Here is a 19,627-nt window from a genome sequence, read left to right as displayed (position 1 = left end):
TAAGAACACATTTGGTTCTTCTCTCATAGCTTCTCTTGTTCTATATTGTTGCAGTATTCACACTTTCTAATGTTGTCACCTATGTTTTGAATGGATTTCCTCTATCTCTTGCATTTGCAAGTTCTTCTACAATCTCTAAGAACTTCCAAAAGTTCTTCTACAATCCAGCTGTTGCAATCTAGTGCGAAACTTCATTCATTCAACATGTTGTTGTTTTCATACCTCTGTAGTCCTTAATCTTCATAAGCGAAACATCTCTTTGTATGAAATTTCTTCCCCTTTCCTGCTCTGATACCAAAAATGGTGCAACCCTAAGGCTGCCACAACCCATGTACCTTATCGAGACTAAATTTCCCTTTCATAGACCCTTATTAAATTTTATACCTCCATGCCCACATATATATGCATCGGAAGTGTTTATATGCATTCAGACTTAAAAATCCCAAATGGATCGAAAATGACCCAATAATCACCCCTCCAAACACCCTGTTCCTTTGATAACTAGGCCTTTTCATGTCGGGAGTGAAAAGCCTTCGAAAAAGCTTAAAACCATGCCTTTTCCCTTTCGGGACCAAATACTCTCCGAGAATGTCAAAACAAGGATTTTCTACCTTTTTACACAGCCATATTTGTTATCGTTGAGGATCGAGATCTGGCCGATCGAACGGCTCAAATTCAATCGCTAAGTCAGTGATCGGAGGTCCCAATGGTCCCATATATCAGCACTAGTCTTCGCAAAGGTCCGATGTGATAAAGCTTTAATTTCTATCAGTGATTACAGTGGCGCTTAACACTTTATAACTCTACTCTCGATTATGCTGATGCGATCTAAGTGCTCAGGATGGATAGGATCCAAAACTCCAATGCATAATATTTTAAATCCGCCTACTTTCCTCCGCTAGTGTTTTAGCGTGATTTCCCTTTATAAATGGCTTTCAGCGATATAACAAATAAACACAAAAGGGCGATGTGGTCCAAGGTTCTACGGACTTGATATCATTCAAAACCTTTGTTTAAAAGCTTTGAGGTCTGGATTCTCAGTTTAAACACAGTTTGAGCCGATACTTAGTGTATTTTTGGTTTTTCTTTCTGTGAACCTAGATTAAACACATGGAAAGCTTTGAGGTCCAGATTCTTAGTTTAAACATAGTTTGAGCTGATACGTAGTGTATTTTTGGGTTTTCTTTCTGTCGACCCAGATTACACGGAATCTGCCTTACCCACAGGGATTTCCACTGCAAAAGATGAAAACACAGGACTAACACCAAATTCAGTCGAATACAAAGAGAAAACAAGGGTTTGAGGCCTCCATATGTCGGTTATATCATAATACACACAATGTTGATTTATTCACCATAAAAAAATTACAAAATCTCGGCCTTAGGCCTGGTCACATAGAAAAACCCCTTGTCTCAAAGGAATGCATCGATTACACAGTTTCACACTCAAAGAAATTCTCTGTACAAACATAATACAAACTAAATTCAAGGTTCTATCCCTTCTCTGATCTGATTCTCTTAATTAATGGCCTCTTCCTCCCCTGCTGCCTGTAGGCTTCCAAATTCTCTCGAATCCTCTCTCTTTCTCCTCTCTTCCCTTTCAAGAAAGAAAGGAGCACATATATGCTAAGCTAACCATCTCCTCCACAATTGAAGGAATAAATTATACATTTAGAATTCATATCCTACCCTAATCTAAATAAACTAGACTACTTGGCTTGATCTCCATGCAGGGAGGATCATTTTCCATTTATTCCCAATTTTGTTCAGAATTAGGTAATAATTAACTACTTACATGTATTTAAAATTAATATAAGTTAAACACCCAAGTCTTTCTCCAAACATGCATTAGCCACAACATGTGACCACTCCATCACATTGCTGGCTAGGTCTAGATGCTCGTGCATCACTTGTGTGTCCCTATAATTTGGTAACAACAAACTTAACTTTCTTATCCTCATCCATCTCCTCATATTCAAAGAACTTATCCATCTCTGTAATCTATTCTATAAGCTCCTATGGATTGATGCTACCAATGTAAGAAGATAAATCAAGTTTTGCCTTTGTAAAAAATGCTAGAACTACCTTCAATATTCTTCCTTCTATAGGTTCTTCATCTACTTATTCTTCTCGATACTCTTATTCTTTCTCACTTACGTATCCAACATCAGATTCTCTTTGTTTACTAGTTTCCATGGTTGCCATTCGCTATTACAATAACTGAATAGCTCGCATTACCTCAATGTTGGCTAGAGGGTTTGTCCTCTTTGACCTCCATTGGTACCTCATTCAACTCTGTGCAACATGGTCAACTAATTGTTCCTAGAGCAGATGCAGGATATGCTTTGATTGCAACTGGTGTGGGCCTTAGCCACTCGAGTTTCTCTATTTGGAGGGATATGCCGAAATACCTCATCAAATCCCATAAATTTCAAAAGTAGAACCATCATGACTGAGATGTAATAAATAATAGCCACTAGAGCCAAAATATGTATATTGTCAAGAGGAGGGCCTATCCTCTTATAAAAAACCACCGAGATCAAGCCTTTTATTTCAGTGGTTGTAAACACCATTAAGAAGTATTATAACCCATGCAGCCTGACCTTATAAACTCCTAGAACTTCAACTTACATCCCGCTCCACGCAATAGAAAGACATTACGAGACTTGGGTCCCCTCTCTCTTTACTTGTCAACTTCTACATGTCATCATGGGCCTTTACTTTCTCCACATCTCTTCTATCTATTGGGACATATCCTCCCAGGCTTACGTCACCCTAGCCTATCCCAAAATTTCACATAAAGTGGATCCTATTGAAGAAAAATTCAATAAAGTGAATTTTCCCCCTTAACTATTGTGCACAAGTCCCTATTAAGGTGGTCCTTGGTGCTTTTTAAAAGTGTTGCTATTCCATCCTTGGAAGAGGATTCAACATTCACTTACGGAAAATTTCTAGTCCCATCATACAATGAAAGCACTATGCATCATCCTGACCTCTTACATGTTGGCTAGCTTCCACACTAGTCTAGTTCCTCGTCACCCTAACTCCTCCCTTGTAAGCACCTTCTTCAATCACCTAGGGGAACATCTCCCATGACACATCACCTTTCCATTGTCTCTTGATGAATTCTTGTGACAAAACTCAATTTCCATCTCCTGGCCTATGTCAATAGACAAAACCCCATAAAACTTTAAAAAAGTAAGTTGTGTCTCTATTCCATTCTTCCTGTGTACTTCGACCTTGGTTTCATTAAGGATTTAAACACAGTATTACAAGAAGGCTATTATATAAATGTGAGAACCTTTGTCTCTAATTATGGGGATAAAAAAAATCTTCTGTAATTATCCAAGTCCCCTACAACATATGTATATGTATTCAATTAATGAATGCAAATATAAATTTGTAGAAGGACTAGTTTACAAATCTGGAAGAGACACTCTTTCACTCCCACATTGCTTGTTTTTATTAATTTGAGACAAGGATAAACAATGCATCACAAGGCACTCCATATCCATGAGAATAGGGTCATATGGACCTTTCTTGGCATAATAGAACAAATTACAACAATTAGCTAAATTTAATAGATTACATGGTAATCATAACCAACTCCTATCCTTGCAATCCCACTAGTTAAGGAACCAACTACTTTGGCAAAATATTTTGACCTCTAGTTCAATAATATTTTATGGATGCTCCTACATCATGGGGTAGCTTAGTGTTTCAGACTCACTAACTACATAGGAATCTACCATATCAAATATGGAAGATAAATAGGAACATGACATAGTAAAACTTTGCATACATGTATCTTCCTATATATATGGAATTTGCTGCAGCTATGTTACCTATGCCAACTAGTATGCATGGTTGATTTATAGCAAAGATACCTCTATAGGAGTAGATACCTAGTATGATTCTACACAATTACTTGAGATAAGAAAGGATTTGAGGTAGGGAATATGTTGTGAGGTATTTTAGGCCAATGTAATTTCATTGCACATTAGACATTATATGTGAAGTAAATATATCAATGTAAATGTAATCAAATATAAATTATGCAAAATGAATGATTACTCAGAAGAAGTGCAACCACTTTTTTATTTTATAAATACATTTGAAGAATAATATAAATGGAATTGGTTAACCTTCCCAATATATATCTTCTTGTATTGAGTCATGTGTGTGTTTTTTATGTTCTTGGTATGATGTAATCTCTTCTTGAATTTGCCATGATGCCTAGGTTTCAATATGCATCAATAATGAAATACATTCTTAAATCTCCTCTGGCCATAGCTATAGTTGGTGTAGTATTTACCCAAACTTATGAATAAAATATCTGTTATGAAACCATCTCACAAAAAGATAGCAAAGAGAGATAAATTGTTAAAATTGGAAACCAGGGAAAAACTTCATGTGGGTCATCTTATTTATGGATGATAATATTTGTATTAGATTCCTCTCTTCGAGAGGTGTAGGATTGATATAAAGATCATCCGATTCCGATAAGTATTCATGGAGATATGAATTTATTTTGATTATGGAATTATTATCAAGCCGAACTACAACTCATGTAGGCTCAGAAGCCCAATAGTCGCATCTATTCATCCACCAACGTTTTGTATAAATATAAGAGGACTTTTCCTCATTTGGACTCACTCATCTCATCACATCTCTCTCTCTCTACTACGTAGAAATGAGTCTCTTCTCTACTGTGCTGAAATGGGTCTCTCTCTCACACACGTGAAGCCGGAAGCTGTTGAAACTGAAGCTGCAACTACGGAAGTAAATATTTACTTGTGTGACCTAGAATATATCCTATTTGGAACTACACTGTAGGTTCATCTGAACCTCTTCTGAAAGCCACAACTTTTGGTGGTGGAATGAAGTCAATCCGATGAACGGTTTGCTAGATATCGACTGCCCTAGTTTGAAGCTGGAAACTGCTGAAACTGAAGCTGTAACTGCAGAAGTAAATATTGACTTGCGTGGCCTAGAAGATCTCCTCATTTGAACTGCGATGTAGGTTCATCTGAACCTCCTCTGGAAGCCGAAACTTTTGGTGGTGGAATGAAGTCAATCCGATGGTCGGTTTGTGAGATATGGTCTGCCCTAGTTTGATAATGAAGCCGCTAATGCTGATTCTATTGATCTAGGGTTTGCTACTGCTGATATGAATCAGATTTATTGTACTATTTCTCTCTGCTAAATTATTGAAGATAAAATAAGATTTGATCAAAGGGTTTCCCCACACATTGTGGGGTTTTTCCCTGGCTAGCTGCCACATCTTGTGTCTCTTGTCTTGGCCTATTTTCTGTCGATCGTTTAATGTTCTATCTGCACTTTAATTTATGTACGTGTGATTGCTAATCTTTGGAATATAATAAGGAAAAGAAGCAAACTATTATAAGCATAGAACATACCATAACTTAACATGGTATTGGAGCTGAGGTGAAGACAAAGCCCGAGCAAGAGCAAGAGCAATCATCGAAGTGAATATTAGCAAGGCTATCCTAAAAGAACTATGGGGTCCTCAACACTCTTTCCTGCTGAAGACAAGCTCCGTGAGAAAGTTGACTATCACGGATGGAAGATGTCTATCGATCTAACCCTTGAGAATCAAGGAGTGTTGGATCATGTGAGAGGCAATATTGTTTAGCCTCCATCAAATGCATCTGCTGCTACTTGGAAAAAATGAAAAAATGGAGAAGTCAAAACAATAGAAGATCATCCGGGACTCTATCGAGAAGAACTTGGTGGCCTACATCTCTGAACTGGAAACCTCCAAGGAAATCTACGATAGACTGGTGAGTTTATTGAAAGTTAATGATGCAAATCAAGTTTTGTTTCTTAGAAATAAGCTGAGGGAAATCAAGAAGGGTAAATATGAAAGTATGCAAGCATACTTCTTAAGAATCACCGAGATCAAGAACGATCTCCTATCTATTGGGGAAACTATTACTGACAGAGAAATGGCACTCACAACTCTTGGAGGATTGCCATTTGAATGGTATGTGTTCAGGACTACTCTTTTGAACTATAATGTAATTCCTGGTTTTGAGGAATTAATGGCTAGATGCATTCAAGAAGAAACAAGGGAAGAAGTGCAAGAAATGCCCATGCCTAAAGGTCCTCCTGCTGCCTTTTCTTCTCATGCAAAGAAAAGAAATAATTCCGGGACTAAATCAAAAGGAAAGGCTGGACCTAAGGCTAGAAGAAAATGACGATGTTACATTTGCGATAAAGCAAGTCACTATGTATGAGCTCATGAGCATCATGATGAATGAGATCATGGACATAAAGGGCAACATGAGATCATGGACATATAGGATAGCATGATGATGATGCACACTAGTTTGAGCAGCATTATGATGGATAAAATCATGGGCATGGGCAGCATGATGATAATCATGATTAGAGAAGCATGGTACAGTATGCAGTGGTGCAACTCGAAATCCCTCTAATGGCAATCAAAAGAATGACAAATTCAATAGCAAAGCTAAGAGGAGAGCTGGGAATCAAAGAAGAGGACAAGCATTCAAGAAGGCTAGAAATTCTAGGATGTATTAAATGCACCTGACCTCAAAAGGAACCTAGTTTCCATCTTGGCAATGGAAGACAGAGGCTACAAGGTAACCTTCAGCAATGGCAAGGTATGTATATGGAAAAATAATGTTAAAGATGCCTTTACTCTTGGGTTTAGCGTTGATTCATTATATCAGGTCGATGGAAGTCCGCTAGGTGTCATGTCTTGTGACACAACTCTTTAGTCCGAACTTTGGCATCAGATGTTTGCCCACCTTCATTACAAAGCTCTACCCAATGTAAGACAGATGGTAACAAGGATGCCCGAATTCCAAGTAGACAAAGAAGGTGTATGTCCGGGATGTGCCAAAGGAAAGCTCAAAAGGGTACCATTCCCCTCAAGCCAAAGCAAGACCTCCGATATATTACAATTGGTTTACTCAGGCACACCTGAGGTTGGAATTAAGAGGGAGACTACTACACCACATACTCCTGAGCGTAATGGTGTGGTGGGAAGGAAGAACCACATGATGATGGAAGCTGTCCGGGCCATGATCAAAGACTTCCAAAATTTCTATGGGCTGAAATTACAATCACCGCCGTATATGTACAAAATCGATGCCCTCATCAAGCATTGGGTTCCTAAACTCCTGAAGAAATGTTCACCACCGGCCAAAGGGAAGTCGTGATTAGTCATGATGTCACCTTTGACAAAGATATGGCTCTCAACCAGGTGGACAATCTGCTAACTTTGAGTAGCTCTCAAGAAGCCGACACCAGGGAATCGAAAGAAAAGGATGATGAATCAATGCCTGATGTAGAATAACCCATGGATCCGATTGATCCTCATCCACATGAGCCTTCCTCTTCTAGGAAGAGGCCTTCATGGCTTAGGGGATACTTGATGATGCTGAAGGACATGCTGCACCCTGAGGAACCTTCCATAGAAGTAAGAAACTTAACTGGTATCATGGATACCTGACCATCATGAGCACGATCGTACAAAATGAACATTCATCATTCTCAGATGTCATCAAGCATTAACTATGGAAGGATGTTATGACCATAGAATATGAGTCTATTGTGGAGAATGATGTCTGGGAAGTAGTTCCCAGACCCTGGACAAGACAATTGTTACTTCAAAATGGCATTACAAGATAAAGCATGCAGCAAATTGAAGTATGGAAAAGTAAAAGGTTCATTTTGTTGCTCGTGGTTTATCCCAGAAGGGAGGTATAGACTATGATATTTGCACCTGTTACTAGATATACGACCATCCGCTTGATCATAGCCCTTGTGGCTTCACAAGGATGGAACCTACATCAGATGGATGTTAAGACCGCGTTCTTGCATGGTTATATCAAAGAAGAGGTCTATGTGGAGCAACCTGAAGGATTTGAGATTTATGATTGAAAATCTCATGTATGCAGGTTGAAGAAGGCTCTCTATGGGCTGGAGCAAGCACCTCGAGCATGGTATGAGAGGATAGATAGCTACTTGATGAAGTTGGGATTCACTAGGAGTGAAGCTGATCCTAACCTTTACTTTGAGGTTGAAGATGACAAGCCTCTCATACTGGTGTTGTATATGGATGACCTCTTTCTAACAGGTGTAAACCCTCTCATTCACAAATGTAAGAGGGAGATGACTTCTGAATTTGAAATGAAGGACCAAGGACTTGAAGTGTGGCAGAAGCCAAGGGAAATTTTCCTATCTCAAGGAAAATATGTGGTAAATATATTGAAAAGATTCGGTATGATGGACTGCAAGCCTGTGACTACCTCAATGATCTTAAATTTTAGAAGTTATATGGTAGTGATGTCGGACCAGACTTGGGAAATGCCTCTCAGTTTCAAAAACACATTCGCATTGATGTTCTTGGTGAACCTCTGTCCGAACATATGTTTTGCAGTTAGCATTGTGAGCTCATATTTGGTTGAGCCTCACTGGATTGATGCCAGGAATATTCTGAGATGTCTTCAGGACACAATCTCTCATGGATTAAGATACACTGCTGGAGATGTGAGACTAATTGGATATACTGATGTTGATTGGGCAGGCAGTGTGGTGGACCGTTAGAGCACTTCCTGGTACTGTTTCACCTTGGGATCTGCTTCGATATCCTGGATGAGCTAGAAGCAGAATTCGGTGGCTTTGAGCACTGCCAAAGTAGGATATATTATTGCTAGCATAACCTCGTGTGAGGCAGTCTGGTTGCAAAAGCTCTTCAGTGAGCTGTTTGGATTTACATTGGATACCACTGTGATTCTATGTAACAACAAGAGGTGGGATTCAATTATTGAGGAATCCCATATTCGTCAATTGCTCCAGCAGATAGACATCATCTGGGATATGGTAAGTCGATGAGCAAGGAAGCTCCATCACATTAAGATGATGTACAGGTTGATACACCTTGTCAAAGCCTCGAGGAAAGATCTAATCTGTGATTTTCCCAAACGACTTGGAGTCGGCAAGAAACCCTTGTACAAGGGTCCTACATGTTGCATACATTGAGCTCTGGGAGCTCTGAGGGCTTGCGGTTCCTACTGGAGCAACATATGACCATAGGGTGACTCAACCTCCCCTGGTGGTGCACACTGGAACAAGATGATTCGCTCTCTTGTGGGACAAGATGATTCACTCTCTTGTGGAACAGGATGATTCACTCTCCTGTGTAGTAGGATGATTAGTTCTCTTGTGAGGCCTGGATTGATGTGTTCTCCATGGCAGCCTGGATTGATGTGTTCTCCACGGCGATTATAGTAGGATTGATGTGTTCTCCTATGAGGACAGGATTGATTAGTTCTCCTGTTAAGGCATCCTACCCATGCAATCTGGGACTCATGGGAAGTACCTCTCATCTGATCAATGAGCAGGGAAATGAAGTTAGGGACCATAGTAGTACTGATGGACGCATCGTTATATCTACCGTACTCCCTACGCTAGGATGACCTCCATTGATCTGGGATCAATGATACTGGTCTCGGGTAGGAGTTGTACCATACTATGACGCAGACTTCGGGTCAGTTGAGACTGGTCTGGGACCAGTGGTACATACTCTGAGACTGACTTCGTGTCAGTGTAGTACTGGTCTGGGACCAGTGACAGTGGTACATACTATGATGCTGACTTCGGGTCGGTTGAGACTGGTCTGGGACCAGTGGTACACTCACTGAGACTGTGATATTGGTCTAGGACCAGTGGTAGGAGTTGTACCATACTATGACGCTGACTTCGGGTCGGTTGAGACTGGTCTGGGACCAGTGGTACATACTCCGAGACTGACTTCATGTCAGTGCAGTACTAGTCTCAGACCAGTGAGAGTGGTACATACTATGATGCTGACTTCGGGTTGGTTGAGACTGGTCTGGGACCAGTGGTACACTCTCTGAGACTATGATACTGGTCTGGGACCAGTGGTAGGAGTGGTACTTACTATGAAGCTGACTTCGGGTCGGCTGAGACTGGTCTGGGACCAGTGGTATGCATTCTGAGACTGACTTTGAGTCAGTGGAGGATGATACTAGTCTAGGACCAGTGGAGTTGTACTCACTATGACGCTGACTTCGGGTTGGTTGACACTGGTCTGGGACAAGTGGTACATGCTCTGAGACTGACTTTGAGTCAGTATGATACATCCTCGATCATTTCTTCTTCTTCATAATTCGGACAAAAGCAGAGCAGAACAGAACAATGCAAGAGCAAAGCAGAACAGAGCAAAATAGTACAGATCAGTGCAGGGCAGAACAAGACAAAGCAGAATAGGTAGAATAGAGCAGAGCAGGGCAAGGGTCAGGCTGTACAGGGTAGTGCATTTGATGGATGAATAGTAACGGCCGATAGACAGATTGCAGATGAAGTTCTCCATGGTTGAGAGGGAGTGTTAAAATTGGCAACTAGGGAAAAACTTCATGTGGATCATCTTATTCATGGCTGATAATATTTTTATTAGATTCCTCTTATCGAGAGGTGTAGGATTGATATAAAGATCATCCGATTCCGATGAGTATTCATGGAGATATGAATTTATTTTGATTATGGAATTATTATCAAGCCAACCTACAACTCATGTAGGCTCAGAAGCCCAACAGTCGCATCTATTCACCCACCAACGTTGTGTATAAATATAAGAGGGCTTTTCCTCATTTGGACTCACTCATCTCATCACATCTCTCTCTCTCTCTACTACGCAGAAATGAGCCTCTTCTCTACTGCGCTGAAATGGGTCTCTCTCTCACACATGTGAAGCCGGAAGCTGTTGAAACTGAAGCTGCAACTGTAGAAGTAAATATTGACTTGTGTGGCCTAGAATATCTCCTCTTTGGAACTATGCTATAGGTTCATCTGAGCCTCCTCTGAAAACGGCAACTTTTGGTGGTGGAATGAAGTCAATCCGATGAACGGTTTGCTAGATATCGACTGCCCTAGTTTGAAGCCGAAAACTGCTGAAATGGAAGCTATAACTACAGAAGTAAAGATTGACTTGTGTGGCCTAGAAGATCTCCTCATTTGAACTGCACTGTAGGTTCATCTGAACCTCCTCTGGAAGCCAAAACTTTTGGTGGTGGAACGAAGTCAATCCGATGGTCGGTTTGTGAGATATGGTCTACCCTAGTTTGATAATGAAGCCGCTAATTCTGATGCTATTGATCTGTGGTTTGCTACTGCTGATATGAATCAGATTTATTGTACTATTTCTCTCTCCTGAATTATTGAAGATAAAAGAAGATTTGATCAAAGGGTTTCCCCACACATTGTGGGGTTTGTCCCAGGCTAGCTGCCACATCTTGTGTCTCTTGTCTTGGCTTGTTTTCTGTCGATCATTTAATGTTCTATCTGCACTTTACTTTATGTACGTGTGATTGCTAATCTTTGGAATATAATAAGGAAAAGAAGTAAACTGTTATAAGCATAGAACATACCATAACTTAACATAAATTCCTTAGAATTCAACCTCTTTGAGGGGGCAACCACCTTTACATTACACAAATGAAAAAATCTTGGATGATACAAATGACAAGACCTCCTTTCTATATATAGGAGTCTAAGGGGTCATAATATAATCAGAGTTGACATAACAATAATAATGTAAGGGCACAATAATAACAATAGTGGGCTTCTATGGGGCACAATAATAACAATATGGGGACTACATGGGCACAACAATATAATAAGAGGGTTGTACTAATAACAATAAGGGGTTACACTAGTAGTATAAGGACCTAACATGCCCCTCTCCTTAAAAAAGTGTTGTCCTCAATGCTTGAGTAGTTCTTGATGCTTCTGTATAATTCTTGTCCTCTCATGTGGAATCTTCAGTGGGTAAGTTCTTCCACTTGATATGATACTTTGAAATTGATCGATTTTGTAGCTATCAGGTTCTTGTTTCTATGACTACTCCAGGTTTCAATATGATTTTTCCTTCCTCTTCAAGTTCTTGCAATATTGTTTGAATTGGGATCCTTTGCAAATTTTGAATGAGTGTCCACACTTCTTCATCCTTCTTCCATTCATCCCTTACTTCATTTATCCAATCTAGTTGGATAATAGAAATAGCACAAAACAATGCTTCGACATCCTCATCCTTTCTTGAGAGTGCATCTGCAACAAAATTTTGCTTCCCTTTTCTATAGATGATGTCAAAGTCATAACCCAACATATTCGTGACCCATTTTTTTTGTTCTTCTAAAGACAATATTTTTTCTAAAAAGTATTTGAGACTATCATGATCCATTTTTACCTCGAAATGTCTTCCCATTGGGTAAGGTCGCCATTGTTGGGCAATCTAATTGCTTAAATTGCTTTCATTAAATTATCAACCAGGGAAACTCGTAAGCTTGTGATGGTGCCAGCAAAATATATGCAGGAGTAGGCAACTAACTCTATTTCTAACTAAATTATTTATGATTCAATATAATATGCAAGGGAAGAGGCTCCTAATTAAGGAGGTCCTGGTTGTCCTTCCCTACAGTATCATAGAGAAATCATTGATTACATAAAACCAGCAACTTGAAATAAAGACAAGAGAATGAACTTTAATTATTGTTCATATTCAAATAGAGAGAAAGACTAGATTAGTCCCTTGATTGTCCCCTCATATACTAATCCAAACTAAACTAAGATTCATTCATAAGCATAACAAATGAAATACTTGAAACATAAAAGCAAAAGAATGAATTTCAATTATCATGCAAATCAAATGGAGAGAGAGCCTAACTTAGACCCTTGGTTATCCCCTCATATGCTGATAAGATTTAAAACTCATTCATCAATCACAAACAAATCCTCAAACATCTAAGCAATTAAATGGAATAAGATCTATTATGAAATAAAATGTTTCTTTCATCCTTTTAGAGTGAGCTCAATTCTCTTAAGAACAAAGTGACAAATTATTCCATTTACTACACTAAGACAACTTATATCTAAAACTATATAATGGAAATTTATGTAAAATGAAGCTTTATTCTATTCCATCACAAGTTGGATACATGCTCCAAGAATCCTCCCTTTGGAATGGAGGAGGTACTCCTATTTATACAATGGGATGAGATAACAAACTCATAATGATGATGCACTAATCTCTCTTTAGTTCCATACATTTCTCAACCATCTAGACACATAACCCCCTTTTGTCCTTGATCTTCTCCATGAGGTTTATCTTCTCAAATTCGAATTTGATCCTTCAAGGCCACATAAAGGTGTCTTGGAAGCTTCCTTGGAACCTACACATGTCATAAAAACAACCCACTTTCCAAATATAAGGTAAAATATATTATTTTCTAATATTTAATCAAGAATTTCTCTCAAAAATGCTTAAAAATAAACAATATTTGGAAAATATAAATGAGACCCATTAATGGTGAATAGTAGGGAAAAATGGAGTGACAAGGTGGTGAATAGTGAGTGATATAATGGAAGCATAGGTGAAAAATGTATGGTAATGAGTGATATTTGTATGACATTTTTGGAGCCCAACATACTCCCCAACTGAAGCTCTTGCATGTCCTCATGCAAGCTACTACAATGACTTATTTGATTTGATTCTTAAATGAGCTTCCTTTTACAAGATGTTTGGTTCTTGTGTAAGAAACATCTTTCAATCATGGACTTCCTTTTAACTTTTCACATCTTTGGATAACTCTTATTTGTTTGCAAAGCATTTACATACTTTAATGATTGGTTCTTGTGTTACAATCATTATTTACTTTGTTGAGATCTCTTTTTAATGATTGGTTCTTGTGTTACAATCATTATTTACTTTGTTGAGATCTCTTTTTAATGATTGGTTCTTGTGTTACAATCATTATTTACTTTGTTGAGATCTCTTTTTAATGATTGGTTCTTGTGTTTACAATCATTATTTACTTTGTTGAGATCAATCATATGCTCATCATTTTGTAGTAGTGTTTATTGTGGGAAGACTATGTGGGTTAAGATGTAATATGAATGAGGAAATAAAAATGAAGTGTGAAATTCCCCCCTCCCCAACCGATGGTTTTTGGCAATTTTTAATGAGAATGGAAATAGTGACATAGTGGAATATTTTCCAAATATCATCATTTTAACATCTAAAAAGAATTTCAAGATTAAAGGTTAGAAAACATCATACCTTACTTACCTAAGGAAGTGGATGAATCATGCATGTTCAGCTGCCACAATTCTGATCTGAAGCTTCTTCTTCAAGTTGTGGATGAAAGATGGATCTGTATTGTCATATCGGCTGTTGGATCGTCTACTACTAGATGATGAATCTGAGGAGTCTGTTGAACATGGCTGAAAGTCATATCTGCTGCTGGATCCTCCGCTGTTGGATGATGAATCTGATGAGTCTGCTGAATATGGCTGAAAATCTATAGGGCTTGGAAGGTATACAAAATATATATAAGTTACATTTCCCCCCATCCTTATTTATTGACTTGTCCTCAAGTGATGACAAACTGAAAAATAATGAAAGGAAATTGGCTTCATTTGCTACAAAATATGGGTCTTCAAGTCTTCAATGCTCGATGGCACAAATCTTACTATGCGATTAAATGTGTCGATGTCGAACATAGCAAGATGTTATTGACTTAGTGGCCATTAATGAATGCCCCTAGCCAACACAAGAGCTCCCACCATTTATTCCAATGGGAGTCAGAATGCCTAACACATCTTTGTAGGTACGAATAAATTTGTCGCGGTCGAGTCACCTACAAGATCCAACGAACAAGGGCTATTAATGTACTCCCATTGTTCATTGGCAAGAGTGCTTGACATTAAGGCATGCAAGCCTCTAGATGTTTTTTACAAAGATACTTAGACTCTAGGACTTTGACTCAATGATATGCATAGAAGTAGGGTTTTATTTGTGGAAATGAAGGGGAATGGTAATGACATGGAAAATGACAATAAGCTTGTAAGGAATGGATTTAAGGAAATGCATGGTGTATGAATAAGAACTCTTGCTGTGAAAAATGGATATGGAAAGGTCATGCTTTATAGTTTGACAATTGGTGGAATTCAAAATCTTTTGCAAAAAGGGAGTTGCAAAGGAGTGGTTGTAGAGTTGGATTTGTCTTTAGAATTTTTCATGACGTTAGTCTTTGGAAGACCAATTGTCGTCATAATGTAATCTCCTTATGATCACTTGATTATCCTGTAACCTGTAAAGAACTTGGTACAAAGAAAACATAAGTGTGCTCTAGAAGAAATGGCCAGTTTCTTCATGATTCTTATGAAAAATTTTCATACCAAATAAAAAAAATTAAGGACAATCAAAGTGTTGAAATTGAATTAATCATGATATTAAAAGCAATCCATTTTTAAAAATAACCATGAAAAGTAATACTCCCTGTTTTTATCAGCTAACTTTTGTGCATAGCGAAAAGTTTGGCATTATAGATTTGTTGTGTCCTACAGATTAGTACGTTAGAAAAGCATACAACAATATCAAATTGCCAACTCTAAGCAAGTTAATCAGCATTTAAATAATCCACCAAATGTTCTTTTAAATTATTCTTCCAAATGTTCCATTATTTATTTTCAAACCTACGTGAATTTTGTGAAAAGTGTGTTTGTTTGTTTTATTTTTTTTTTATTTTTGCTTTCATCTAGTTCTTGTAATTCTCATGATTCTCTCAATTTTCATGCCACCCAAAAACAATCACAAAACACTTAACAATTTTTTTTTAACAATGTATTAAGACAATCATATATTATAACAACATAATAAAAAAAAAAAATGAATAACCAACATAACAATAATCAAATAACAAGAAATTATAACTATATTAATTAATGCAATTATAAAACATATTAATATATTAATATAATTAATATATTAATACAATTTTTATATCAAACATTAATTAATAATTAGATAAAATAATTAACAAATATATACAACAACTTATAAAAAAATATATATATATAACAAATTACAATTAACAAATATTAATTTATATACAATGAATTTAAAAATATAAATAACAACAAAATACAATTATAATAATATATTAATATATTAATACAATTAATATATCAATATATTAATTATAATAACAAACATTAATAAATTACAACAAACATGAAGAAATTATGTATAACGAAATCAAAACAAATCAATACAATAACAAAATTAAGCTAAAAATACCAAACGCACAATAAAAAGTGGGATCTGATTTGGTTCATGGATGACTGTTCCTTTTTCAATCCAAGGAGATGTAAAAATGGTTGGCACGCGAACTCCGAGCCGATCGAAGGTAAAGTAGTAAGGCTCAGGACCAATTATACCATCCAGATTGGGCACATGGGTAACTGGAGTCGGTACATGATCAAAGAATCCTCCATGCTCATCATAAGTGATGAGAAACATCATTTCATTCCATTGAGGACTGGCTCTTAGTGTTTCATACACTTCTTTCACAAATTTCTGTCCCTCGGCCACATCATGAGAAGGGTGATCGTCATTGGCAGGTAAAAGGTGGACATCAAAGTATCTTTGCTCAATCACAACATAGTTGGGCAGAATGCCTAGCTTGGCATGCAATTTGAATGAGGCCATATAATCATGAAACTTTAACACATGTTTCAGCCTTCTAAGGGACTTGAAAAATAGAGTTGCAGGGATGTTCTGATAATAAATACCAAACGATAGTCCTGCTTCTTCAAGAGAATCAAAAATGGTATCCTGTGGGAATCCTTTCATCAAAGCCTTCTTGACATTGCTGCACGCACCATGAGAAGTTGCAGAATGGACATAAAATCTATTGGGCTGTGTTGAAGTGGGCACAGAAGCAAACCACCTATCAAATAACGCAAATTCAGTGGCAAGGGTGGAATAGACAGACAGATCCTCTGGCCTAAACCCCCTCATCACATGCGTTGACATGCCCTCACTCATGTTTTCCGCTTGTTGGGCAAATCCATTCATGGGGGCTGGCCTTGCTGAGGTATCCTCTGACCCAAAAATCTGCTCCCTTATGGCCTGAAAGTTGTGGCCTGGATCAGGGTCAACATACTCTGAACCATCACTAAAGTTGATTATTGGGGAATCCTCATCCGTGGTGGACAAGGGATTGGATTCCTTGCCTGTAACACCATCTATCTCATCATTCCAGGACTTGATCCAAGTCTGATGGAGTCGGCCTTTCAATCTATGACCTGTGTTGATGAATGGTTTAGCCCATACCCACATTGACAAAGCAAAAGGTATGACCACGGGCCACAGAGGGAGGAGAAACCACCATGTTGCGAAAGGTGTCGAGAAGAATCCCCGAAGCAAAAAACGTACATGAAGTGATGAAAGCACGTCTACAATATGAGCTAGGAAAACGTAGTCTGGCACTTCCTTCACTTGTCCTGCACTCATAGAGCGATGTACATCCCATGATTTTGAGTTGAGTGTATGCCCTAGATAATCGTAAAGGGGCATAAAAAGGCAAAAATTGGTGTCCATTTCAGTGTGATGCAGAGTATGATACAAAGGAGTATATATAAGATATTTGAGCCGGGGTAGCCAACGGAAGATCTTATCTAGCACGATTTCCACATTGCTGTGGCCCATATATCTGAGAAAATCAAATAACAAATAGTAAAGGTAGATCATGCCCATTGATGCACCTCCCATCCATGAGGCTCCCACCATGGGAACTGCCATGATGATCGTCAGCCCAAAATGCTCTAGAAAGGTAGTCGTCCCAGCTGTTTGAGGCTGCAAAACCATCGCAGCGTGATGTAGGGAATGATACCGCTGGAAGAGGATATCCTTGTGAAACGCACGATGTACCCAATAATACAAGGCCTCGGCTGGCCCCATGTGCAAAATCGCAAGGAAAATCAGCCCTCCTGCGTTCCACGCAGGCATGTCACGGAGAAATGGTAAGAAATGATGCGCCGCAGTAGCCATGAACGCCTGCAACAAGAGAAAATTGTCCCAGTCCCATTCTCGGTCCATTTGATCGAACTCCGCATTTGTTTTTTTTTTAATAATAATATATATATGATATATAGTATTATTATGTGGGAAATTTTTTATTTAAACCAAAATTAAAACTACGTTTTATTTAAACTTTTTAAGATGATTTTTTTTTTTTTTGGTTCATTAAGAAAATTTTTATTGTCATATTTCAGATTAGTTCTCTAGCAAGAGTATTTTTATTTGAAATAAATCAATAGATTTTCTGATCTTCCTGATCGCACGAAGCATAGGAAGAGAGCATACTAATCGTTTGATTTGTTTTTATTTATGAAGGGGGGGTTTTTAAAAAACTGAATTTAAAACTAGCTAAATACTAAAACATCAGAAAACTCAAACTTGAACTCCTTTATGAAGATCTTGTTGTCACCAGGTCTCACAAGTTAGTTTTTATAAAGAAAAATACTAGTACTGAATTAAATTCCTAATGCCTCATCCCTTAGCACCATCCCCGGCAACAGCGCCAAAATGTTGGGCAATTTAATTGCTTAAATTGCTTTCATTAAATTATCAACCAGGGAAACTCGTAAGCTTGTGATGGTGCCAGCAAAATATATGCAGGAGTAGGCAACTAACTCTATGTCTAACTAAATTATTTACGATTCAATATAATATGCAAGGGAAGAGGCTCCTAATTAAGGAGGTCCTGGTTGTCCTTCCCTACAGTATCATAGAGAAATCATTGATTACATAAAACCAGAAACTTGAAATAAAGACAAGAGAATGAACTTTAATTATTGTTCAGATTCAAATAGAGAGAAAGACTAACTTAGTCCCTTGATTGTCCCCTCATATACTAATCCAAACTAAACTAAGATTCATTCATAAGCATAAGAAATGAAATACTTGAAACATAAAAGCAAAAGAATGAATTTCAATTATCATGCAAATCAAATGGAGAGAGAGCCTAACTTAGACCCTTGGTTATCCCCTCATATGATACTTGAAACATAAAAGCAAAAGAATGAATTTCAATTATCATGCAAATCAAATGGAGAGAGAGCCTAACTTAGACCCTTGGTTATCCCCTCATATGCTGATAAGATTTAAAACTCATTCATCAATCACAAACAAATCCTAAAACATCTAAGCAATTAAATGGAATAAGATTTATTATGAAATAAAATGTTTATTTCATCCTTTTAGAGTGAGCTCAATTCTCTTAGGAACAAAGTGACAAATTATTCCATTTACTACACTAAGACAACTTATATCTAAAACTATATAATAGAAATTTATGTAAAATGAAGCTTTATTCTATTCCATCATAAGTTGGATACATGCTCCAAGAGTCCTCCCTTTAGAATGGAGGAGGTACTCCTATTTATACAATGGGATGAGATAACAAACTCATAATGATGATCCACTAAACTCTCTTTAGTTCCATACATTTCTCAACCATCTAGACACATAACCCCCTTTTGTCCTTGATCTTCTCCATGAGATCATGATCTTCTCCATGAGGTTTATCTTCTCAAATTCGAATTTGATCCTTCAAGGCCACATAAAAGTGTCTTGGAAGCTTCCTTGGAACCTACACATGTCACAAAAACAACCCACTTTCCAAATATAAAGTAAAATATATTATTTTCTAATATTTAATCAAGAATTTCTCTCAAAAATGCTTAAAAATAAACAATATTTGGAAAAT

The 19,627-nt window shown here is 37.7% G+C and overlaps 1 pseudogene; it reads right to left on the bottom strand.

Annotated features, from left to right (window-relative positions):
• Positions 1–16,137: 16,137 nt before the first annotated feature.
• On the bottom strand, positions 16,138–17,955 carry LOC149220773 (non-specific phospholipase C1 pseudogene; annotated as a pseudogene).
• Between the last annotated feature and the right edge of the window lie 1,672 nt (positions 17,956–19,627).

This window comes from Pinus tabuliformis, chromosome Q, assembly GCF_031772625.1.
Source record: "Pinus tabuliformis cultivar Carrire ecotype Pingquan chromosome Q, CPIR1, whole genome shotgun sequence".
In the NCBI taxonomy this organism is placed as follows: Eukaryota; Viridiplantae; Streptophyta; class Pinopsida; order Pinales; family Pinaceae; genus Pinus; species Pinus tabuliformis.
The sequence above is the reverse complement of the archived record's forward strand: the minus strand, read 5'-3'. Positions and strand labels throughout refer to the sequence as shown.